The sequence below is a fragment of the Hyaena hyaena genome, unplaced genomic scaffold (genome assembly GCF_003009895.1).
Source record: "Hyaena hyaena isolate Hyena2069 unplaced genomic scaffold, ASM300989v1 scaffold_31, whole genome shotgun sequence".
NCBI classification, from domain to species: domain Eukaryota; kingdom Metazoa; phylum Chordata; class Mammalia; order Carnivora; family Hyaenidae; genus Hyaena; species Hyaena hyaena.
Window position 1 is genome coordinate 3,750,207 of NW_024080664.1, and position 23,867 is coordinate 3,774,073.

Consider the following 23,867-nt stretch of genomic DNA (forward strand, 5'->3'; position numbering starts at 1 on the left):
TGGGTCTTCAACTTGATCTTCAACAGAGACCCCAGAAGGGTCCTGGTATAGTAGTGAGCTAAACTAACTCTAGAGGAAAGCCATATAAAGGGCAACATACACCTCAAAAATAGCAAACTAACCCACAAATATCTTAATTGCCTGTCAGAACAAAGCCTAACACTCTTAAAAAAAAAAAAAAAACCTAGTACTAAAAAAATTGGCAATGACTGATATCTAAGAAAAATTACTAGACATCAGAAAAGGCAAGAAGATATAACATAGAAAAGGATAAAGCTCCATCAATACAAATAGAACCAGACATGAGCAAGGTGGTAAACTCAGGAGGAAGGGACTCCAAAGCAGCTATTATTTATATGTATGTTTAATATGATCAAGGGTTGAAGGAAGACATGAATATAATACGGAAAGAAAAGATATCCAAAAAAGTGGAATTTCTAAAGACAAATGTCTTTAAAATATAAATTTCCACTGGATTGGATTAAGAAGTAAGAACTGCAAAAGATCAGTGTGCATAAAGAAACAACAGAATAGGGGCGCCTGGGGGGCTCAGTCAGTTAAGTGTCTGACTTTGGCTCAAGTCATGATCTCGTGGTTCTTGTGTTTGAGCCCCACATCAGGCTTTGTGCTGACAGCTCAGAGCCTGGAGACTGCTTTAGATTCCATGACTCCCTCTCTCTCTGCCCCTCCCCTGTTCTGTCTGTCTCTCTCTCAAAAATAAATAAACATTAAAAAAAAATTTTTTTAAATACACAACAATAGAAACTATCCAAAATAAAGATAGGAAGAAAAAAGAACGAAAGAGTGAATAGACCAGAGTCTATGGCCTTTTAGATAATACCAAACGACCTAACAAATGTGTGATTAGAGTCAGAAAAAGAGAGAGAAAGAGAGAGGAGGGGTCAGAAATCATATTTGAGGAAACAGCTGGGGATATTTCAGATTTGCTGAAAACTATAACCCATGGATCCAAGTCATCTAACAAACACAAAGAAAACCACACCTAAACACCTCATAGTACAATTGCTGAAAACCAGTGATAAAGAGAACATCTTAAACATCTCTAAAAGAAAAAAAAAAGCACATTATAAAGAAAAAAACAAAGACATTTCATCAGAAATATTAGAACCCAGAAGAAAATTGGATTTCATGTTTAAAGGGCTGAGGTCGGGGGGAAATTTCAATTTAAAATTTTATCTTAAAAATTTGTCTTAAAAGTTTATCAGATCAACAAAACCAGAGAATTTATAACTAGCAAATCTTCACCAAAAAATGGGCCTTGAGAACTTCATTCAAGAAATATTAAAGGGAATTCTCTAGGCAAACAAAAAAGAATTTCAGCTAGAAACTTGAATCTGTAGAAAGGATGAAGGGTACTACAAATTATAAATATGTACAAAAATATGAAACTTATTTTTAGTTTTTAAATTCCTTTCACCAACAACTATTTAAAGCAAAAGATAATAACACTGATTTGTGTAGTGTATAATATGTGCAAATATAAAATGTGTGACAACAGAAAAAAGGTGGTAAGTAGATATAAATTTCTTACAGTATATTTTAGTGATCTAATATCATTTGAAAATAAAGTATGAAATATTAAACATATGTATTTTAAATCCTAGAGCAGCCCCTCCCTCCCAAAAGAAAGTGGTAAAGCTAACAAATAATAGTAGATTTAAAATAGAATCACAAAAAATACGAAATTTATTTTAAAAAAGACACGTGAAAAGAAAAAAAAGGAACACATATGAGATTAATAAATAGAAAACAAATCAAAATATGTTATACTTAAACCCACACATAAGTCTAAGTGCATTAAATATAAATGATCTAAGCCCGCATGGTTTTATCTGATAGTCACTAGCCACATGTGTCTATTTGAATATAAATTTAATTATAAAAAAATAAAAATGTCATTCCACAGTCAACCTAAAAGCATCTCCAGGGTTCAATAGTCGCAGGTGGATAGTGGCCACCATCTTAGGCAGTGTAGATAGAGAGCATTTCCATCACCATGGACAGTCTTGTTAGACAATGCCCACCTAAACATTTCTGACTGAAACCTAGACTTCAGATGGGGTCAAACAACATGGTCCACATGTATGCTGACTCCAAAACAACAAACACAAAACAGCAACAAAACAGCCATAAACATAAAGACATAGATGGGTTGAAATAAAAGAATGGAAATAGAAACGCCATTGGCCATGGCTCACCAAAGAGGTAGAAACAGAGACTTGAGAACCGAAGATCCTGCTGGGACCGGAGGGGGTCATTTCATTATGATAAAGGACTCACTTCATCACAGTGGCATGTGATGCTAATGTGCATGTACCTAATAAGAGAACTTGAAAATAGATGAAGCAGAACTGAAAGGAGAAATGGGCATAATCATAATTATATTTGGAGATTTAAATACCTCTCTCTCAGTAAATGATAGATCAAATAGAAAATCAATTGGGAGGCACTGGACTTGGGGAACACTATTAACTAGTTGACCAGATTGACCTTCAGAAAAGAGACACTACACGACAAAACTACAGAAATCACATACTATCCAGATGCATATGGAACATTCGCCAAAATAGACAAAATACTTGGTTATAAAATCAATCTCAATACATATTAAAGGATTGAAATCACAATGTTGTTGTGTGCTTTATTTTTCACCACGACTGAATCAAATGATAAATCCAAACATATTTGTTAAACAGAGCAAAAGAGAAGGACCACATGATAATCTCAATAAATGTAGAAAAAGCATTTGACGTTCCTTAAACCCACTTCATATTTCAAAACTGTCAGCCCACTAGGAATAAAAGGAATTGTCTTCACCTTGGAACATCAATATCAATCCATAGTTCACTTCATATTTAATGGTGAATTTGAATGCATTTTTTTCTACAGTGGGAAACAATGCAAAATACCCCCTCACCACTTCCAGTGAATGTTGTACTGAACTTCCCAGCCAGTGCAATACAGCGAGATAAAAAAAGAATTTAGAATAAAGTAGAAGGAGAAAATGCCTGCAGAAAATCCTTCTAAAGTCTACCAGGAAAAATAAAGCTGATGTACCAGCAACAAACAACTAAACTTGGAAACTCAAAAACTAATAGCTACAATAGCACGGAAAATACAAAACACTTGGTATGAAATTTAAGATGTGTGTAAGAATTATACCACGAAAGTTACAAAACACTGTTAAGAAATGAAAGAAGACTTACATAAATTGGGAAGATATTGTATCTTTGGCTCATCAGACTCTGTTGCATTAAGACATCTATTCTGTCGGACTACTCTATCGCTTTAAAATAATTAAAATCAAGTTATCAGCAGACTTGGTTTTGTACAGATCTGTGGCTTATTTTGAAGTGTGTTCAGAATTTCAAACTTTTCAGAATAGACAAAAGACTGCAGGAAAGGAGGAAATTTGGGGAGGTAGATACTTCTAGAAGAGCAGTAGACCCGGGTTTCTACACCTGCTGTTATGGACATAAATGACTATCCTACTTTCTTACTGTGAAATTGTCTGTGAAGCAAATTCAGAATTCCCACGACACAACAACTCTTCTGGAGCATGGAAACAAGTGGAATATTTCCTGAATCATTTTAGCAAACTTGTACAATCTAGATTCTCAAGTCTGTGTACAAAAAAAGGGGTAAGGTCATTGTACACGCAGATTGAGCTCACTTCTGTGAAACAGTAAATTAAAAATAATGTCAAAGGGAGTAAGCAGTGCATTTGAAGGATGGTACAACATTACTTAAGAGGATTATTTTTATAATTCAGGAAGATTAAATATCAAGGAATCCATTTCTCCGGCCTCAAAAAAGAAAGTTAATGCCTGTTGGCAGTTAACAGGTATTTAAAACATTCTGCGAGTGAATCCACAAGTCATTTTCAGTGTCACTCAACTAACACTCCAAGCCTAGGCAGCAAGTTAATAGCTTGTGTCTACTGGCTTTTCTGTTCTTACCTGAAGGGTCTGTTTATTTAAGCAGCCTTAGTGGTTCTTAACCCATCAAAACTGTTAGTTTAACAAAGAATACCAAACAATTAACCTCTGATGGGAAAAAGGAAAGGATTAAAATAAGCAAAATTTATCACTTTGTCAGGTTCTGCAAACACCACCTTGATGAGCTAAAGTTCCTAACAGAAGAACAGATACGCCCTGCCTGTAAAACATGCGTCTTAACCATTGTGCTACGAGAATACCTACCAGAATAGATCAATGAATAGCTTGGTTGGTCTGCATGAAGCAAAATGGCAGATTTGACAGTTTTCTTCTCCACTGCGTTAGGCGGGTGTCTGATTTCGCCATCATGAGAGAACAGCAGAGATCCCGCCACACACTCTTCATCCTGCAGAGCTGGGGGCTAAAAGGGAGGAGTGTGGACCCCTGCGAGTCAGCTGTCCCCGCAGCGAGCGGGCCGTACGCTGGCCAGGAACCCCTGGGGAAAGGAAAGGAAGCCCAGGGGCTCTGTCCAAGGCCCCCTTGGTCACAGCTCCGACAACCTGGCAACCCCACGAGCTCTGATCTTCCCCAGACACGTCAAGGGAGCCACATTCTTCCAGCCAGAGACTGCAAACCTGTGGACAGCAGATACAGACCCCGCTCATGACACATCATTACTCTGCACACCGTAGACATCTTCCCCACCAGGTGACTGGAAGACAAGACGAGATTGCGCTGGCAGGTTCGGTTTCCCCTCAGACAACCCGGGCCTCCTTGATGGAGTGCAGGTGTGTGCCTGCTCCCCACAGGCTGTCTGGACCCACTCCCTGCAGCCCTTTGGGGCCTTTGGGACCAGGACAAGACAGCCAATCACTCACTTGTTCTGTATCTGGAAGCATTTCATCGCGGTAGGGAGAACACTGCTTTGTGCTCTAAAACACCCACAGAATTTTCCTTCTACCCTACAAGCTATCAGAGACAAATGGGAATGTCATGCCATTTATACATCCTTCTGATATTCCTTTCTCAAAATAATCCCTAAAATACAATGGTAGGAAGAAGCCTTATGCAGCCTTAAGCTGGGCCTGGAGCCTGAGACGTCTTGTAGGGGATATGCATGATCAGATGGAAATTCTCGCTCTTAGCGGATCACATATACACCTTTTGAGTTTTCTTCCAGGTGAGTCCTGGGGTTCTCTCTCTGGCCTGGTTCCTCTCCTCCCCAGGATTCCGGGGACCTTTCTTGTCCCTCTCCATCTGGCTCTGTCTCAGAGGGTGATGGCAGATTCTTGAAGCTCTAACAATCCCAGCTTTTGCAGAGGGCAGTGACTCTAAGACAACGCTGTCTCTTGTATCACTAGACCTTTAGCTCAGATTACTAAAGTCAATTAATATCTTACTATTCTAATGAAGTCTCTGGTTGGATAATACAGTATTGACAAAAAGCCTCTCCTTCAAATAACGTGGAAGGAAAGGAAACAACAGAGGCCCATCCTGTCTGGTCTCCCCCTCAAAAGCACGTAGGCATGGACTCCACGAGGTTATCTACAGCCGCCAGAGCCAGCAGACATCCATGTGGCCCTTGGGTCCATCTCACAGAATGCTCTCAGCTCAAGGACAGCCAGCTCCGTGGTTCCCCTGCTTCGTCTAGCTGAGTCCTGGTGTTTGAAGTTTTTATCATCAGAGCAAAAGCCATTGCATACCAGTGAAATCTGAAACCTGGCCTGACATCCTCTGGGGCAGGCGTGCATAGTAATAGGTTCAAAGGACAGAACAGGAGGCGAGGGCTGGTCCCAGGGGAGCCTTGTTTGTTTGAAGAGGCAGGAGACTTTCGGGAAGGGTCACCTTTTATTAGCTGTAAATACATTCCTGAGGCAACTCCTCCAGGTATCCAGTAAGTTCTCAGAAAATGGGGGTGGGGTTGAACTTCGCTAATTAGAGGGTCTATTGCCAGGGGCTATCACCAGTCTCTGCTCTGAGCTTGTTTATATAACCAGCCCCTTCAATTCCCATTCCGTCACATGTGGCCCCAGTTGCTGAGCACAGAGACTTGGAGGTTAGATCCCTTACCTGAGGCTTGTGGAGTAACAGCCAGCCCGGGCTCCATTTGACACATTTCAGAGGCAAGGACTGTTGTCATGAAAAATACAAAGGGACCATGACCTAAGGTTAGAAGAGAGTGGGGGGGGTGGGGGAAATGCTTGAAAACATTCCTTCTTTGTAGCAAATTGGCCCTTGATGTAGAGCAGTGCCTTATACTCCTTAGACTTGCAAGAAAACCTCAACAGTCATGGTCAAGACTTTCCTGAGCATTCAGGGGACATACAGAAGCCTTTGAAGTGATTCTTTTTTATTAAGTTTATTTTTTAAGTTTCCTTTGAGGGAGACAGCTGGCAGGAGAAGGGCATAGAGAGAGTGAGTGAGAGAGAATCCCAAGCAGGCTCCACGCTCTCAGTGGGGCTCGAACCCACAAACTGTGAGATCATGACCTGAGCCAAAACCAAGAGTCATACACTTAACTGACTGAACCACCCAGGTGCCCCTGAAGTGATTCTTAAGGCCTGCTATCAACATTTCTGTAACAGGGACAGGCATGCGTATAAAAGGTAGGGCTCAAATTATTTGGAGATTTTATATACATATCTACCTCATGAATAGATGTTAGATGGAAAATTCCTGATGGAACAGGTAAACCTACGACACAAAAATAAATAGTCAAGAATAAAGATCAGTGCTCTGTCTACGTAGCTGAAAAACATATAGTAAAACACTTTACAAAGAATGCAGAAATCAGCCTGCAGTAAAGGGGTTTTTCTTCTTGTGTTGATTTTAATATTGTATCATCAGTCTCAAGCTTTGAGACCTTTATCCTTTTTCTGAACTAAACCAGAAATATCTTTCCTTTTCAAATTCTTATTCCAGCCAAGCAATTTCTTATTTCCTACTCATTGTGTTCACACACACACACACACACACAGAGATACACACACACACACACACACAGCCTTTTCTAGAATCTTGTGATAGTCTCTCCAATTCTAGCCAGACAGAATTTATGAAATTCCCCTTCACAACCCAACAAGTATAGTAGGGGCTTAAGGATTAAAGACCGTACGCATTAATGAGTTGGTTTCAGGAGGCCCCAGAGTGATTTCATCTTTCAGACCACCTAGTCACTGGGATTACTCGTCCCTCACAAAATATACTTACCATGTGTGGCATGGGCACCTGTTCACCCTAGAAGTGGCCAGGGCCTTGGATCTGATTTCACTGTGACCCATCACACCTGCCAAGTGCCAAATGCTCACGGCCACCACTGGCCATGCCAGCCACCCCACATTTGCAGGAGGTGAAAGGTCCCATGTGTCTTGACTAATCTCAGGATGCGTGACTGGTCCAATGTTTTCCTTTTTATGCCCAAATCCCTATTTTGAAAAAAAGGAAAAGTTTCCCAACTGTGTCCACATACTCCTTTTTATGATTTTGCTTCCTGCACGTGGCTTTCAGCATAACTTTATGAACACTGAGCGAGGCCTGCTGACTTCAAAATGTCGATTCAGGAAGAAATCATCTACATTTTGGTGACCCTAGATGAGCCCAATTCATTTACCTCTGTCTTGTACTTTAAAAAACCCAAATAATATCAGCAATAACAACAATAGCACAAACCCTCCACCTGATTAATCTGGATTCAACAAGCCATGGAAAATGCTGGAAGTCTTATATTGCCTGAGATCCCCATAGCCCCCCAATAACCCTACACCAGTTGGGTTAACACTGACCCATCGGCACACATAACTTGCATTTTAGCGATTCTATTCGTGTTCTAAGCTACATCCAATAATCACAGCAAGTGATTATAAGTGTCAGTTGGTGCAGAATGTTGAATCCAGATGAAATAGATTGATTTTGGTTTGGCTGGGTTTTCAGTAATAAGAGATTGAGGTAAGTGATATTGGGTGGAGAGGAAGGGTTCAAAAGCTTAAGCAATTCTTCCTGTGACTGTGCTCCCTTCTTCATATTGAAGAGTGATTTGTTATAACAACCCTATGGGAGGGGTTCTATCTTTAGCCCTGTTTTATAGATTAGAAGGTTAAGGACGTTGCCCAAATCTAACTAGTTAGTAAGTGAAATAGGTAAATGACATGGCAAGTGCCTGATGGCTCCTATGTTCATCCTTGATCTGCTATAACTAGCTGCCTTCTTAAAAGTAACCTGTACTCCTTTCTAGGTAGCATGGCATCAGATACTGGATTCCACATGACAATCTATTCAAGGTGCACTTTCTGCCTCTGCTATGGTGAGTGGAAGGCCCTGACAAAGAGTTTTCTGGGGAACCCGCTGATCATGAGCTCCTCAAGGCAGGACTGTTTGCATTCCTAGAGCTGAGCTTAACACTTTACATGGAGTAGAAGTTCCAAAAATGTGTTAGAGGAATGCATGAATGAATGAATGATGAATGAATGAATATGGGAAAGCAATACACAAACAAGTGCGGTTTCTATTCTGGCCAGATAAGTTTGTTTGCTCCAAGACACACGATATTCAATCCACCAGCTCACAATTGCGATAAATTGAAAGCAATCAGAGAGATGAAATTTTATGCTGACCTCACCAGGTACACATCTAGGAGAGCTCCACTTGTGCAGAACCACTTGAAAGTTCTTACGGTAACAGGAAGTAACCTGGGAACAAAGACAAACCAGAGACAGGATGAACCAGTGGCATGGTCACCCCTGCTCTACGTCCCCTTCACCCACTCTGCCCACTCTGCTAGCACCAGGGAGTTTTCCCAAGCCCTCTTGATAACTGCCCTCAGTTTGCCCAGGACACCAGGCTCACTGCACTTTATATATGATGCCTAGAGCAGCATAATGGTTTCATTCTGACTCTTGTGCCATTGTTTTACAGCAGACAGAAGGTGTGGACATAGTATGAATCACTAAACAGTATTTAAAGGTCAAGGGATGGATACATCCAATATATATACCCTTGAGAAAGATCTAGAGTTAGTTCCTGGACAGTAATAAAGACCAAGCCAAAAATAGAATCGTGTTATGGAGAGAGGTGGTAAAGCATCATTATGTAATAACACGAAGACAATTTAAGATGGTATTTAGCATGTATTGGGCCATCATTAAAAAAACGTGCCCAGGTGTAGTCTCTAAAAGTGAAGGTCGCTATTATAAAAGTAGCTCACAGAAGAGCTAATGGAAATGACCAAATGTTTGGAAAATAAGAAAAATAGGGTAATTAAATGTGTCCTTATTGAAAGAGTTAAAGACTTAGAGCTTTGGGGGCACCTGGGTGGCTCAGTTGGTTAAGCCTCCGACTTCAGCTCAGGTCATGATCTCAAAGTTCTGGGTTCAAGCCCCACATTGGGCTCTGTGCTGACAGATCGAAGCCTGGAGCTGCTGCAGATTCTGTCTCCCTCTCTCTCTGCCCCTTCCCCACTTGTGCTCTGTCTGTCGCTGTCTCTCTCTCTCAAAAATAAACAAACATTAGAAGAGATTAAAGACGTAGAGCTTTTCAGTTTGGGAAAAGAATGTAATATGACAATTATAAATCATAGTTTCCTCATCCTTTAGGGAATAGAAATTTTAAAATGTTCTTAGATGTCTAGTAATGTGCTGTATACATTAATTGTAATAACCTGGCTTCAATGGTATTTCCTATTTACCCAGAATAAGGCTAAGCATCCATGCATCCATGGACATCAATCTTTTTTTCTTTTTTCTTTTTTTTTTGAGAGAGGAAGGTGAAGTGAGAGGGAGACAGAGAATCTCAAGCAGGCTCCACACTCAGTGGAGAATCTGACACAGGACTTGATCTCATGGCTGTGAGATCATGACCCAAATAGAATGCTCAACCAACTGAGCCACCCAGATGCCGCATGGTCATCTCTTGTTATGGTAAAAGCAGAAAAGGTTTGGAGGCTCAGAGTTGTCTCTGTTGAAGCCTCCAACTTTGGGAGTCTTCAAATGCTTTTCTTACTGAACAAGACTCTGGTTTTGGTTTTTGGTGGTTTTTTTTTTCTTCATATACGATCATTGTCATCTCAAACTCTCTTACAATCATTTAATAACAATTAACTAAGCATCTTCAGCACCCAGCCAGGCTCTGCGAGGGCTTCACAGGTACAACTTCACGCTGATCAAAAATGACTATTCAACCATAGCAATGTCCAGACTCTTTAGAATTAATGCCATTTTAATGTTTATTTAGTTTTGAAACGGGGATGGGGGATGGAGAAGAGAATGAGCAGGGAAGGGGAGAGAGAGAGGAAGACACAGCATCTGAAGCAGGCTCCAGACTCTGAGCTGGGAGCACAGACCCTGACATGGGGCTCAAACCCACAAACGGTGAGATCATGACCTGAGCCAGAGTCAGACACTTAACCAACTGAGACACCCAGGCGCTCCAGAATTAATGCCATTTTAGACACAACTGTTTAAGTCTGAAACACAGTACCAAAGATTACAAAGGGAGGGGAGGAAGGGAAAAATCTGTGCTGCCATGAATGCTATAATCAAGAAGTGACTTGGATTGTGGGGGATAGTGAAGACATGTGACTTAAATGTGACTTAAAAGATATTGTGCTTAAAATATCAGTCAAAACACTGTTACAAAAACAGATCGTATCACCTAGCTTCAAATTTTAAGTCATTTCTAGAGGGAAAACAGCTAACTGTCTACATTACTTTCACAAATAAAATTGTCGTTAAGTAGAAACGGAATGAGCTTGGAATGAGTTGGAAAGCAGCACATTTTGATCTGCCAGTGAGTCTTTTTCCATCATGTATCCTGGAGAAAGCATAATGCTTGTTTGCTTTTGCCACAGCTGTTTTGATAACTCAGCTCTCATGTGTAAATCTGTGCCAGGGCCCATGTGGAAGAACTTGCTCTTTATTCCAAGGAGATGGCAAAGTTAGATAGGCAGAACTAAGTTAAATGTCACAAAACAGGGTACATGTCTCATAACAACTCAGAAACAGAGGCGATTAAAAATGACAGATAAGGCAGTCCCTGGATTTCAGAAGGGCTATTTCCGTAGGAGAGGGTCCCCTCTGGTGGAGTTGGCGCTGAGGACAGAGAATAGAGAGCTGCATCCAGGAGAGAGTCCCACGTGAGTGGGCATACAGGCAGCCTCACAGTCCCAGGGAGCACATTCCAATGGCTGGTTATTGAAGGAGCACTTACGACAACATCTCACTGTCTCTAAGCCACAAAAAAAAGAAGGCAGCTCCCAAGGCCTAAAACGCCCGCGCCATTTGCAGGGAGGGCTCCCTTCAAAGCTCACTGCAGCCCCAGTGAGGCTCCTCAATGACACACTATATGCCCACAGATGAGGGGACAGACTTTCTTGGAGAATAAAACTTGCCACCATAAAACTGTGGTTTTCTCTCACCACCGCAGGCTAGGACTCCCAGTTGCCAGTTTGCCCAGAACCCTATGGTTCTGAGGTTGATGTTCCCCACCGTGCTTGAGCTTTGGTTCTCGCTCTGCAGAACGGTTTTTGTCTTCTTTGGTGACAAAGCCTTTTCCTTTCTTATGACAAAGATTCCTAGGAATTGCTCAACACTGAGTCCACAGTTTAGAAGGAGAGGAGAGACAAGGCACAACAACCGGCCAGTTTTCCCTTGTCTCTGATCATAAAATAAAGTTCAAGTGCTGTCATTCCATGCTAATCGGAATAATGAGGTAAGAAAATGCAAAGGAAATGGTTTCCTTCAAGTGCCCATTATCTGATGCCAATTCACAAAGAAATGCTTAGGAAATTGGAAGTGCATAGAGCAGTCACATGATGTGGGGGGAACTGAAGTCAATATGGCCATTGTTACGCATTTCAGGGTCAATGTCTCAAGTGTAGGGGAAGTTTAATGACACAAATTACTATTCCTGTTAGTGAGTGTTGAATGATGCTGGCTATCAAGTCTATGTCTAGTGCTTCCATAAGGTGGGCAAATCAGTGTTTTAATACTGTTTACTACACTGTTTAAAATTAAGACCAAATGCCAGCAAACAATGCACATTCTTTTCTGCGTGGACTTCTCTTTCTGAGAATTCAGTCAGGACGAGGTTGGATTCCAAGTGTACCTAGAAAGTTCTGTGAAAAATGAACAGCGTGGTCTTTGGAGGATTTAGTTGCACCCGAGATACTCTGATGTTTTCTTTGTCTACATCCAGTATCTCATCCACTGTAACGTGGGTAGTGGTCAGGGGATGTCAGAAGCCACAGATGCTCAAAGGCACATTTTCACTTCATCTGCTTTTCTGACACGTTAGTTTAACTTCATCAGGGGGTTGAAGCTGATTTCCTGAAGCAATTTCCAGGGTCCTTGTGCAAAAAGTGAAAACCATTCCCATTCTTCTAAGACATATGGTTGTTATTATGTAAAAATTCTCCTGTGCCATTCTGGCACCGGCCCCCCACCCCCTGCCCCCATCACCACTTCTGTGGATCAGGCTTAACCACTGTGTTTAGAATGCACTCATTGTCCAAGGCTTTCTGAGGCAAGCATCAGCCCAGCAGCCCCCCTCCAAAAAAGGAAGGGAGCTTATTTCCTCCGAACTTCCACATCCCAGCTCTCAGCCAGAGGGGGCTCCAAGAGATCGCTGCATTGCTACCAGGTGACCTAACAGTCCAGGAGATTTATCTTCTTCTACTTGAAAGAGGGGATCAGGGTCATCTCAGAGAGTGCAGTAGACCAGAGCCATCAGGTGGGCCTGGGGACCTGGGGTACCTTTAGCAGAAAGAAGCCCACAGGGGTGTTGGGGTACCTATGGTGAGGGCTCTGGAGCCAGGCTGCCTGGGGTTGAATCCTCTGCCTCTAATGCTGATAAAATCCATGGCTTCTAGCAAGTTATTTACCATCTTCCAAGATGGTAACAAGCACCCACCCCACAGAGCTAACGTGAAGGTAAAGTGAGGTAGAGTATGTAAAGTGCTAGGCAAAGTAGCTGGCATAGAGGAGATGATTAATAAATATCAGCTCTTACCATTCCTTTCTTTTCAAATACAAACAAACTTAATGCTTAGCTCAGAGGCTTTTGTGGGGTTAAAGGAGTTGAGAGACTAAAAGTCATGGCTCATCTTGGGTGCTAACAGCACACTTCGGCAGTTGTTGCTAGTATTGGTACTTGTATTGCAGATACAATGGTCCTAGCTGGTCAGGTGCCTCGTCTCATCCCATGGAGACTTTGGATGTTCAGGAGGTGACAGTTAGGAAAGTGGGTGTCCAGGCTCTGATGTGGACAGAACCTTAGGGAAGATGTCAGCCCAGGTCCACAGCAGAGACACAGTGCATGGGCCAGGCTTGTCATGGAAACTGCTGACAGGCCAAGGGAAGCCAAGGACACAAGTCTGGTTACCCTAGCTTGTTGCAAGTGTCCTCTTTCTAGTTAGAGAAGCCAGATATCACCTTTAATTTTCCCTAACATCTCTCAGATTCTGGTCAAAGCAGTAGTAGGCACTTAAAAGGGAAGAAGGCAGAGTCTAGGGATGGGGGTGGTTGAAGGAAGGAAGACCAACTGCCCATCTATCATCCTCTTCTGTGATGAATGTGGTTGGACCAGATGCAGAGCCCATGCATGGTTTGTCTCAGATCTTGGGCCTCTGCCAAGTCCTAGTCCAAGGAGAGGCCAGAGAATCGCTGAGCAGGGTCTCAGGGCTCATGTGAAGAACATGGGTATAGTGTGTCTCATGTGGCATTCTGCCTGTGACTGGGAGTCTGTCGTTTTCTGGAACCCCCATGGGTCCATTTCTGTCCACCTTGATGGGGCCAGATCTATAGTCTTTCTTCTTTACTACAGCAGACACTCCCCTCAGACTTACCTGGGGAAACACCTTCTATCCTATAGAGGCTATTGGGACAACCTCTGATTAACCCTGGAACTTAAAGTTTGGTGTGGGGCCAGGTCCTCTTGGTGGCCAGTAGCAAGTTATTGCAAATAGTAAATTTGGAAACAAACACCTCAACCTCTAATTTTGAACATATTTAGCATGACCCTCATTTTACCTTTTTCTTTTATTTCCCCCTGAGGACTCTTGACTTTAATAAGTTACTGTACATAAAGGGGATCTTAGAAAAGAAAGGAATCTGTATTTCTGGCATCCAATATAGTCTGTTAGCTTAGTATATACTGAACTTACTAAATCATAGAAAAATTTCACAACTGTTCAAATCAGGCTAAAGAGAAGAGGGAAAAGATATTTATGTCATTACAGTAAACAATTAAGTCAATAAATAGAGCTTCTGACAATCACATAAGCCAAGATTTAATAATTTCCAGAACAATAAGCTAGAAATTTTATTTTAAAAAAGACAAAAAATACCCTTAAAATGGATTTTTAAAAATGGCTAAAATTCCATAACCATAACGGAAGTGATTGAGAAAGTCCTGCTGAACTGAAAAGAACATCACAAATTTACTCAGATTTTCAGTAATGGGTTTTCTCCAAACGCCTACTGGCATGTGATTATTTCCTTTTATTTTATTGTCATTTTACTGTTTTTCAAGGTGAGATAATCCCACCAGTTCCTCAAGGAACTTCTCAAATGTAGGCAGATTCCTGCCCAAATTCAGATTCCTTTCTGCAAAACCCAAGGATACAAGAGGCAGTAGTCATGAGATCAGGCCAAGACATCACATGTGATAGCTGAGACCCAGGGGCAGGTTTAGGGAGCTTGGAAACTTAGAAGAGCTGTAGGATACAGTGATCAGTGCTACTGAGGTTTCCACAGCCTCCTCCATGTAACAAAGTTCAGCCACCAGCTTCATGGACATAAGGAGCCGATCATGAAACCAGAGAGAGGGCCCAGAGGCCAGGAAGCAGAAGCTGAGACAAACCTGACTCAGAGTTGCCAGATGCCAGGAGGTACCAACCATTGAATTGTCTTCTGCTCAGAAGAGTCTGAACTGTTCATGCTTTCACTGCAGCTCATAGCCATGCCATGTGGTTGGTATCCTCAGGCTCTTTGATTCCCTTCCCCCACTCCCTCCAATAACTCGGAAAATACTGCTGGGCAGGGCAGCCATCACTGCCACATCAGTTGATGATGTGTTTTAGCATGAGTTTGAAGAAATGGAAATAGTTTTCTGGCTTTAATAATGGTCCAAAGAATCCATGACTACAGGAAGCTCTTTGTGGGTTTGAAATTTGGGGTTTTGAGTATTTGGACACAATCCTTGCCAACCCACAATGCCCCTTGGACAATTTCTGGTGTACCAATGCTTGAGTAAATCCAAGGTGGGGATGGATGGATGGATGGAGCGCCAGACCTGGTTGATTTCCCAGAGAGGGACCCTGGACCACCAAAGGCATTGTCCTCCAAAAACTCCTGCGGATATTGGAATAACTGACTGACTATCCAAATGAATGAATGAATGAAGGCTGAAGGAAGAATAGCAAGGATAGAGAATGAACACCAACTGGCTGTGCCTGAAAGGGGGATTTACATCAGTGGAGAAGGGAGAACATCCTTCCTCTGCAAGACCACCACCAGAGCTAGGGCTGCCAGGCTGTCCTAGCTCCTGAGATTCAAGGTGAAGAAGAATGTATTGGATAGTGAGGGAACTCAATCACCTGAAAGGTTCTTTCAAACTCTAAGTTAAATCTATGACATTGCAGTTGAAGAGGGTCATCACAACCCACTCACATTGCTGTTTCTCTGAGCTTAGCTCCTGGGACTTCACTCATGTGTGTGTGTGTGTGTGTGTCTGTGTGTGTGTGTACCATTGGATGAGCATTCTTGCGATGACCCTGCTGTGCTCCGTGTCTGTGTCCTACACTGGGACCCACACTCTGGTTTCAGCTCTATTTATTGCTTGGTCTGAAATTTGGCCTTATGTTCAAGACTCCTAGACAGAATCAACCCCCTCTTTTATGGGGACTTTCCTCTCCATTTAAAAAAATTTTTTTAACGTTTATTCATTCTTGAGAGACAGAGACAGAGGGTGAGCTGGGAAGGGGCAGAGAGAGAGGGAGACACAGAATCCGAAGCAGGCTCCAGGATCTGAGCTGTCAGCACAGGGCCCGACGTGGGGTTCAAACCCACAAACTGTGAGATCATGACCTGAGCCAAATCAGCCGCTCAGCTGACTGAGCCACCCAAGCGCCCCCCATCTCAGTTTTAATATAGACTCTGAGTACCACTTCTCCATCCATCCATGCATGTGATGCTGACACACTTTGTCAGAGTCAAAGACATGGTATGACTAGATGCCCACTGCTGGAAGGTTTCTTCAAGGTCACCCTACAAAACACCAAACATTCTGGGGACTTCAGGAGGATGTACAGCCACTACTTTTACCATAAAATGGTCAGGGGAGAGATACTCTAGCTCATAAGTTGGAGATATACATTGGCTTCATGGATTCAGACCAGGGTAGGGAAATGTAGAGCAAGCTGGTCACCACCACCTCCTCCTTTGTTCATGGAAGACATTTCCAATTGATCCCAGAACTCTTTCTCACTAAGCATAAATGTGATCTCACATCACCATTAGATCAGAACTAACAATAAGTAAATTTTGTGCTATCCTGGCTTTGTCCAGCCAGTTGAGATATATACGTTTTTGACAAAACTAAGGGATAATACAGATACTATGAGGCTTCTGTGGGACTTCTGTGGGCAGTAATACCCAGTAGGGACTGAGAATATCTAGCCTATGGGGATTGTCCCACTCCCACCGTGGCTTGAAGCTTACTTAGGTAAACTCAGGCCTCAGTCCAGCCTCTCGGAACTGTGCATACTTGAGTCTTTGCCTCTGACTCAGGTCCCTAAAGGGACCTGTGCCCCTGATTAGACTCCTGGTTGGGGGGAGAGGGTTTCACAAGAAAGAGTACTGGGTCTTGAGTGTCAGTGCTTTAATAAAAAGTGAAAGTAGTCCTAACGTCCTGGTAGCCGGCAAAACACCAGCCCTCCAGTCTCCCCAAAGCACCTTCCACGTCTTCATCTACCGTTCCTGGCAAAGAGCCTCCACACGTGGGCTCCAAATGGTGCTTAGGCTCGGCCCCTTTGATGGGCCTCCGTATGAAAAATGTTCGTTGTGCAGGACCTTGGCTGTAATGGCAGCTGTATAATGATGTGATTATTGGATTTCCCTTGGCCCTGCTCAATCCATAGAGAAATAAGAATAAACGGGGCAAGGCACATGGCTGGGATCCCATGCAGAGCCATGCAGACCTCTTGGTTGATAGGTCCCACGTTCACAGTCAAAGGCATGTCCCTTATTGTAATGAGGGTGTGCCTCGTGTTCAGATGACCTTCATCATCCTCTCCATGGGGAAGGAGGCAATGTCCAGAGACAGAAGCCCGCCAGCCCCTGTGCTTATCCACAGACTTCGTGCCCTCGGGGAGGTCTGGCTTCTCTATACCAATAGTGAGGCACTCTACCAGCACAAAGGCACCGAGTGGAAACTTTCTGGAAGGAATGTTCCTTTGCGATACAACTGCGTGTGGATTTTTACTACTAGAAACTAGAGAAGGAAAGAATAAGTAAGGAAATTACCAAATAATTGTATATACAATTAAGTATGTGCACAACAAATCTTTAGGCAAAAATATGTATTCCTTACAATGAAATGTGATATAAAACTATAATGGAAATTCTATGTTATAATCAAATAAAATAAATTGTCCAAATAAAAGAGTCTCTGACTCTTATACTGTTAGTCTGGATGGGAAAGGCTTAATAGAAAATTTTAAAGCATGTTGAAATTATAAGGCTGTAATACAGGGTACATTGCAAGTCTGGGTTCTCATATTCGTTCCTCCGTTGGACACCTTAAAGATAAACCCCTGTGATATTGTGATTCATCCTAAGAACTTTATATGTGGTCTTCATCCTGGATCTGGGCACAGAGCTCCTAAAATCCTTTAATTTCCTAAGTGAGGAGAGCCATTAAGCCGTCTTTTCTCATGTTAATGGAGTGACTTTTGGAAAGTAGCTAGATCACTTAAGGATGGGAGGGAAAAGGGTTTGAGATTGAGTTCAGTTATCAACTACCAATTATTGAATCAGTCATGCTTGCATGGTGAAACCTCCACAAAACCCTGAAGGACAGGGTTTGAAGAGCTCTCCAGGTTGGTGAACACGTGGAGGTGGCGCACTCAGACAGCACGGACACTCCGCGTCCCTTGCCCATGCTTTGGTCTACGCATCTCCTCTGTCCGGCTATCCCTGGGATCCATCCTTCTATCATAAGCCAGTGATCTACTAAGCAAAATTTTCTCTGAGTTCTGCGAGGGGCTCTAGCTATTTGGTTGACCCTGAGGAGGGGTCTTGGGAACCTCTGATCTATATGGCAGTTCGATCCAAAGCACAGGCGACAACCGGGGCTCAGATACTGGCTATTGTGACATTGGCGATTCAGCTCGTGTCACAGAATTGCTTGACGGTGTTGGAAAACCCCACACAGGAAGTGGAATCAGAATCTCTGTCTTCTTTGTTAGTACAAAGATACTAAAAGGAATATGATAGACTTCCACTTACAAGAATCAGCACCTTTTTCTCTTTCTTTCCCTTGTGGCTCAGGGCCAGCTGGTTTTACCCAGAGGATTTCCTTACACACCTTTATACTTGGCTGCCTCAGAGACAGAGAACAAGACAGAGAGCATCTTTTGCAGATTTGTCATGAGTTCATAGATCTGATCTTCAGAACGATCCCTTTCCACATGAGGAGGGAACTGAGTGTCAGCATATCAGAGCTGTGAAGCCCCTCTTCCCAGCCAGCACGTGGGCCCGGTGCCAACATGTCTCCATTGAAAAGTATCTCTGCAGGGCACCGGCCGTAGGAAGTTTCCTCTTTCTTGTTTTGGTTTTCTGTGCTAGCGCTCTTGAAAGTAGAAGCTCTTCTGGTGTTTAAAGTCTTTTGCAAGAGGACACAGAATAGTGATTTTGATTAGTAACAGTAAGAATAATTATGAAAGTGTCAGGGCACTGTAGGCGGAAAAAGCAGTGTGTGTGAAGAGCACAGGTGTTAGAGCACACAGGGCGGCGGGACAATGAGCCATTGAGTGAGGCTGGGATTCAAGGTGCCCAGGGAGCCGGAGGGAGGCGAGGCTGCCAGGGACCGTCTGCCCCGCGCAGTAACAACGAGACACGTTTTAGTATCCATGCCACGTATCAGTTCATTTACTCTCTCCGCCATTCCTTGGAATTAGGTGTCTTCATTCTCTTTTTACAGATAGAAGCTGAAGTTCAGGGAAGACGATAGTCTTGTAGAAGATCCTCTAAGGAGTAAGAGGGGAAATTTGGGATCTAAAGCAGGTCTTTCTGGCTTCTCAGCTCATGAGCCTTCACACACTGATATGCATGTTGAAAACTGAATGCACGCTTATGTGGTGGTTTTAAAATGTATCTATGAATTCCTTGCCACTCCTCCCTTCAAGAGGTAAAGCTTAGCAAAAAAAAAAAAAAAAGGTAAAGCTTAGCTCTCTGCCCCTTGGATGTGGGTGGGGGTGGGTGGGGCTTAGTGATGTTCTTCTACAGAACTGAATATGGCAGACGTGACAATGTGTGACCTCCAAGGCTCAGTCTTACAAGACACTGCAACTTGCTGCTCAGTCTCTCGGATCACCCATCTCCAGGAAAGCCAGCTGCCACATCGTGAAGAGAAGTAAGCAACCTGTGGAGAGACCCGTGTGCAAAGGAGCTGAGGCGCCAGCCACCGGAGCTGGGGTCGCCTGCCAAAAGTGCTGAATAAGCTCAGAAGTGGGTCATCCAGCCCCATCCGAGCCTTCAGATAACTGTAACCCCAGCTGTAACATCTTGGTGACAACCCTAAGCCAGAACATCCCTGCTCGGTTGCTCTGGGATTCCTGATGCACAGAAACTGAGATAATAAATGCTTATATGTTAAGCAATTCGGTTTGGGGATAATTGGTACAAAGCAATAGAAAAGTAATACATCATGATTTAGACACTCATACTAAGTACAAATGCATAGGAAGTAAGAAATGTAACCTCCCCTCCTTTGTCTTCACCTGCACCCCCAGCTCATGGCCAGGTATATACCCCCCTTGCAGTGCATTTTGCCTCCAGCAAAAGGCTTATGAGCTAAAGAAGCCTGTGGAGGCCCCCCACCACCACCCCCGGGTGGCTCAGTCAGTTAAGCATCTGACTTCGGCTCAGTCTTTCACTCATGGTTTGTGAGTTTGAGCCCGGCGTCAGGCTCTGTGCTGACAGCTCAGAGGCTGGAGCCTGCTTCAGATTCTGTGTCTCCTTCTCTTTCTGCCCCTCACCCTCACCCTCTGCCTCGATCTCTCTCTCAAAAATAAACATTTAAAAAATGTTTTTTTGTTTTTTAATTTTTTAAACATTTTTTATTATTGAGAAACAGAGAGACACAGAGCATGAACAGGGGAAGGGCAGAGAGAAGGGGAGACACAAAACCCAAGCAGGCTCCAGATCTGAGCTGTCAGCACAGAGCCCGGCACGGAGTTCGAACCCACAAACTGTGAGATCATGATCTGACCTGAAGTCGGACGCTTAACCGACTGAGCCAACCACGTGCTCCTAAAAAATGTTTTAAAGAAGGCTGTGGAAGTTTGCAGAAGCCACTGAGTACCCAAAAGAGAGGAGAGATAATGATGAGGCTTGCACCTATAGACAGATGTCCCGGTATTTACAGAAGGAGAGAGTAAAGTGGGTATGACAGGAGGCAGCCTCAGTGCCAGAGAAGGGAAATGAGAGGCGGGAGAAAGATGGAGAGATGCAGGACCGGAAAGCAGACCCTAGAAATGCTCAGAAGTAGAAGTAATATGATGTCCCCCTTCCTCCGATCTCTTCCTGCACCACCAGGCTCAGCCATACGGAGTGTTCAGGAATCATTTGCTCATTTGAAGGAGTCCGACTTCAGCGATGATCGACATTAATCCATGCAACCACAGAATTTTACAGACGCACGGCCCCAAGAAGCCAAAGGAGAGCCTCGAGTTCTACAGAAGAATAAACACGGATCTCAGCCCCGACCCCTTACCTGTTCCGGGTGCAGAGCCTCACTCATGGGCGCCCGTCAGCACTCCGTGTCTGCCACGTTGGGTGCGAAGAGCCCTATTTTCTCAGCATTCCTATCTACTACCTACCTTCAGGATCCTCGTTTTACAAATTAGAACAGGGCTCAGCAAACTGTGGGCCAAATCCGGCGGCTGTGTGCTGTGGTAAATGATGCTTTCTGGGAGCACAACCACACTTGCTCTTTTACACATTGTGCATGGCCGCATGGCTGCTTTTGTGCTACAGGGGCCACGCTGAGTAGTTGCTATCAAGACCCGATGGCCAAGAATCTTTGCTATCTGGTCCTAAACAAGAAGAGCATGTGGACCGCTGACGCAGCCCTAGGTCAGGAGGCTCAGCTGCTTGCACAGGACCAGCAAGCAGAGTGGTGCAGCTGATCGGACCTGGGGGTGGGGGGGCGACTCTAGAGACCTTTAGAGTCTGTCGCTAGTACTGCTCAACAGGCTCAGGGTGACTGTCCAGTCCAGGTTGTTATCTGCCTTCCCTTCAGAGCAACACAGAACAGCTCAGAGAAGCTGCCATCTGAGGTCCATAGAGGCTCCCAGTGTGTCCAGAGAAGGCCAGTGTGTGTGGGGTGGTGTATGAACCTGGGCCCCGGCAGCCTAGCACGAGGACCCTGGGAGACTCTAACTGCTGATGTCTGTGCTTGTGCTCTGCCTACGAGCAGGCGCAGGACAGGTGGGCTCTGCGTCTCCAGCAGGGGCATCGCCGGGGAGAACCCCGTGGAGAGAGAACATGTCAGAGCCGCTGGCTGTGATTCGGAGACGCCGTCCTGGGTCCTGGGCCGGCCGGGCAACCGCACAGACTGTCTCCTGTGCTTTGATGTTCGCATCTACACTCTTTCCTAGACGGTTTCCGTTTCTATGCCTAAACTCTCGTTCTCGTCAAGCATGGGTTTGTTTGTTTGTTTGTTTGTTTGTTTTAAGCCTACCTTTGGTGGGGTTCAGGCTGGCTGGCCAAGCCCAGGCGCAGACCAAAGGGAGCACAACAGAGAGGCATCGAGTGCAAGGAGAGGCCACAGCCAGACGCACCCTTCATGTGTGGGGGCCTAGAAGTGAGGCAGGTGGGAGACAAAGGCACATGCTGGAAATGTATCACGAGACCGGAGCCCTGAAGGCTCCAGCAGAAGGAGACTCCAGAGGGCGGGGGGAGCAGCTTTGTCTAGACGTCCTGGATCTGGCCCGTGAACCCCAACACCACTCTGTGCTCTACGGCTTGGTCTGTTGCAACGGGGCACCGGCAGTTACCGGAAAGTAACAGAGTCGCTCTGGGTCTGCTCAGGTAAGAGGGCCCCCCAGGCTCCTGCCCCACCGAGCAGAGCAGCGGGGGGCTAGCGCAAGCCTGAGACCCTCACAGGCTCTTCTTCCACCTCTAGGTTCTCCTTCCGCTGAGCTGAGAGGGTCTGGTCTCCGGGAGCTCCTGGTTCAAGTGTTCATCCTGGGGCAGGAGCTGGTCCTCTGCGACGCAGTTGAGTGTTAGTCCTTCAGTGGGTTGGCGGGGTATGACTCGGCGGAGTAGGGAGGCAGGTGAACTCAGTGCGTGTGTTTATGAAGGTCCCACGATGCGCCCGATCTAGTGAGGGGGTAGAAATGCGAGACGAGAAAGACGTGGGCTCTGCCCCAAGGCACTGACTTTCTAGCCAGAGCTATACACAAGGACGGGGGACACGGCAGAAAAGTGCCTCCTCCTGAACCCAAGGTGACCGCAGGGATCCTTATACGAAGAGTCCAAGGAGATGTGACCAGGCAAGCAGAAGTCACGGCGGCTGGATGTGGGAAGGACTCAACCTGCCACACTGGCTTTTCAGGAGGAGGAGGGGAACCCAAGTCAAGGAACACAGGCGGACTCTAGAAGCGAGAAAGGGCAGGGGTGTGGATTCCCCACTAGAGCCTCTAGAAAGGAATGCAATCCCGCGGACCCCTTGGTTTTAGCCCAGGGGGATCCATTTTGGACTTCTGGCTTCCAGAACTGCAAAATAATAACTTTGCATTGTTTTAAGCCACCGAACTTACAGTAATTTGTTATAGCAGATATGAGGTGGATATGCAGGGACAGGCATGGCTGTGGGGGCACCGAGGGGCAACGACAGTTCAGGTTTCAGGGAACCTTCCTGGGAAAGAGGCCCGAGTTGGGTTTTGAAGGGTGAATAGGAGTCGGATGGTCCCAGAGAAGACAGGAGAAGCACAGTGATATACAATGAACGCCATGAGGCAAATGGCGGGGGGGATCCCCACAAACCTGGGTCAACAGAGCACAAGTGTGGAAGGAGGAGAAAGGACGAAGGGGAGGATGTGTGCAGGGAGCCTGTCCCCACATGCCGTTAGGGGCACAGGTGTGCAGGGGGTACGCTAGCCTGCATTATGTTTTCCTTTAAATGGCATGCTTCAGACAGAAACACTCGAATTCTATCTGTCAACAACTGGCTTAACTATCTTCACTGGCTATTAACTAGTTATTAGGCCCATCAATTCATTAAAAGCAAAAGGCGCGCCTGGGTGGCTCAGTCCGTTAAGTGTCTGAGTTCAGCTCAGGTTCTCACGGTTGGTGAGTTCGAGCCCTGCTCAGAGCAGATTCTCTGCTTCACATTCTGCGTCTCCCTCTCTCTCTCTCTGCCCCTCCCCTGCTTGTGCTCTGTCTCTCTCTCAAAAATAAATAAATAAACATTTCTTTTAAAGTTAAAAAAAAAATCTACCGGCTGTTCAGCGAACACATGAACTCGATGTGTCAAATTATCATTCTGACACTTTAAAATAAATTTAACAGGGAGGTGGATAGAATCACATCATTACATTATCTTGTAAGCACGTTGCCCCAGTTTTGTGTAGAAATACCCAGAGTCCTGGGGATGCCTGGATAAGAGCCCGGAGCCCTCCGAGGAACCGTC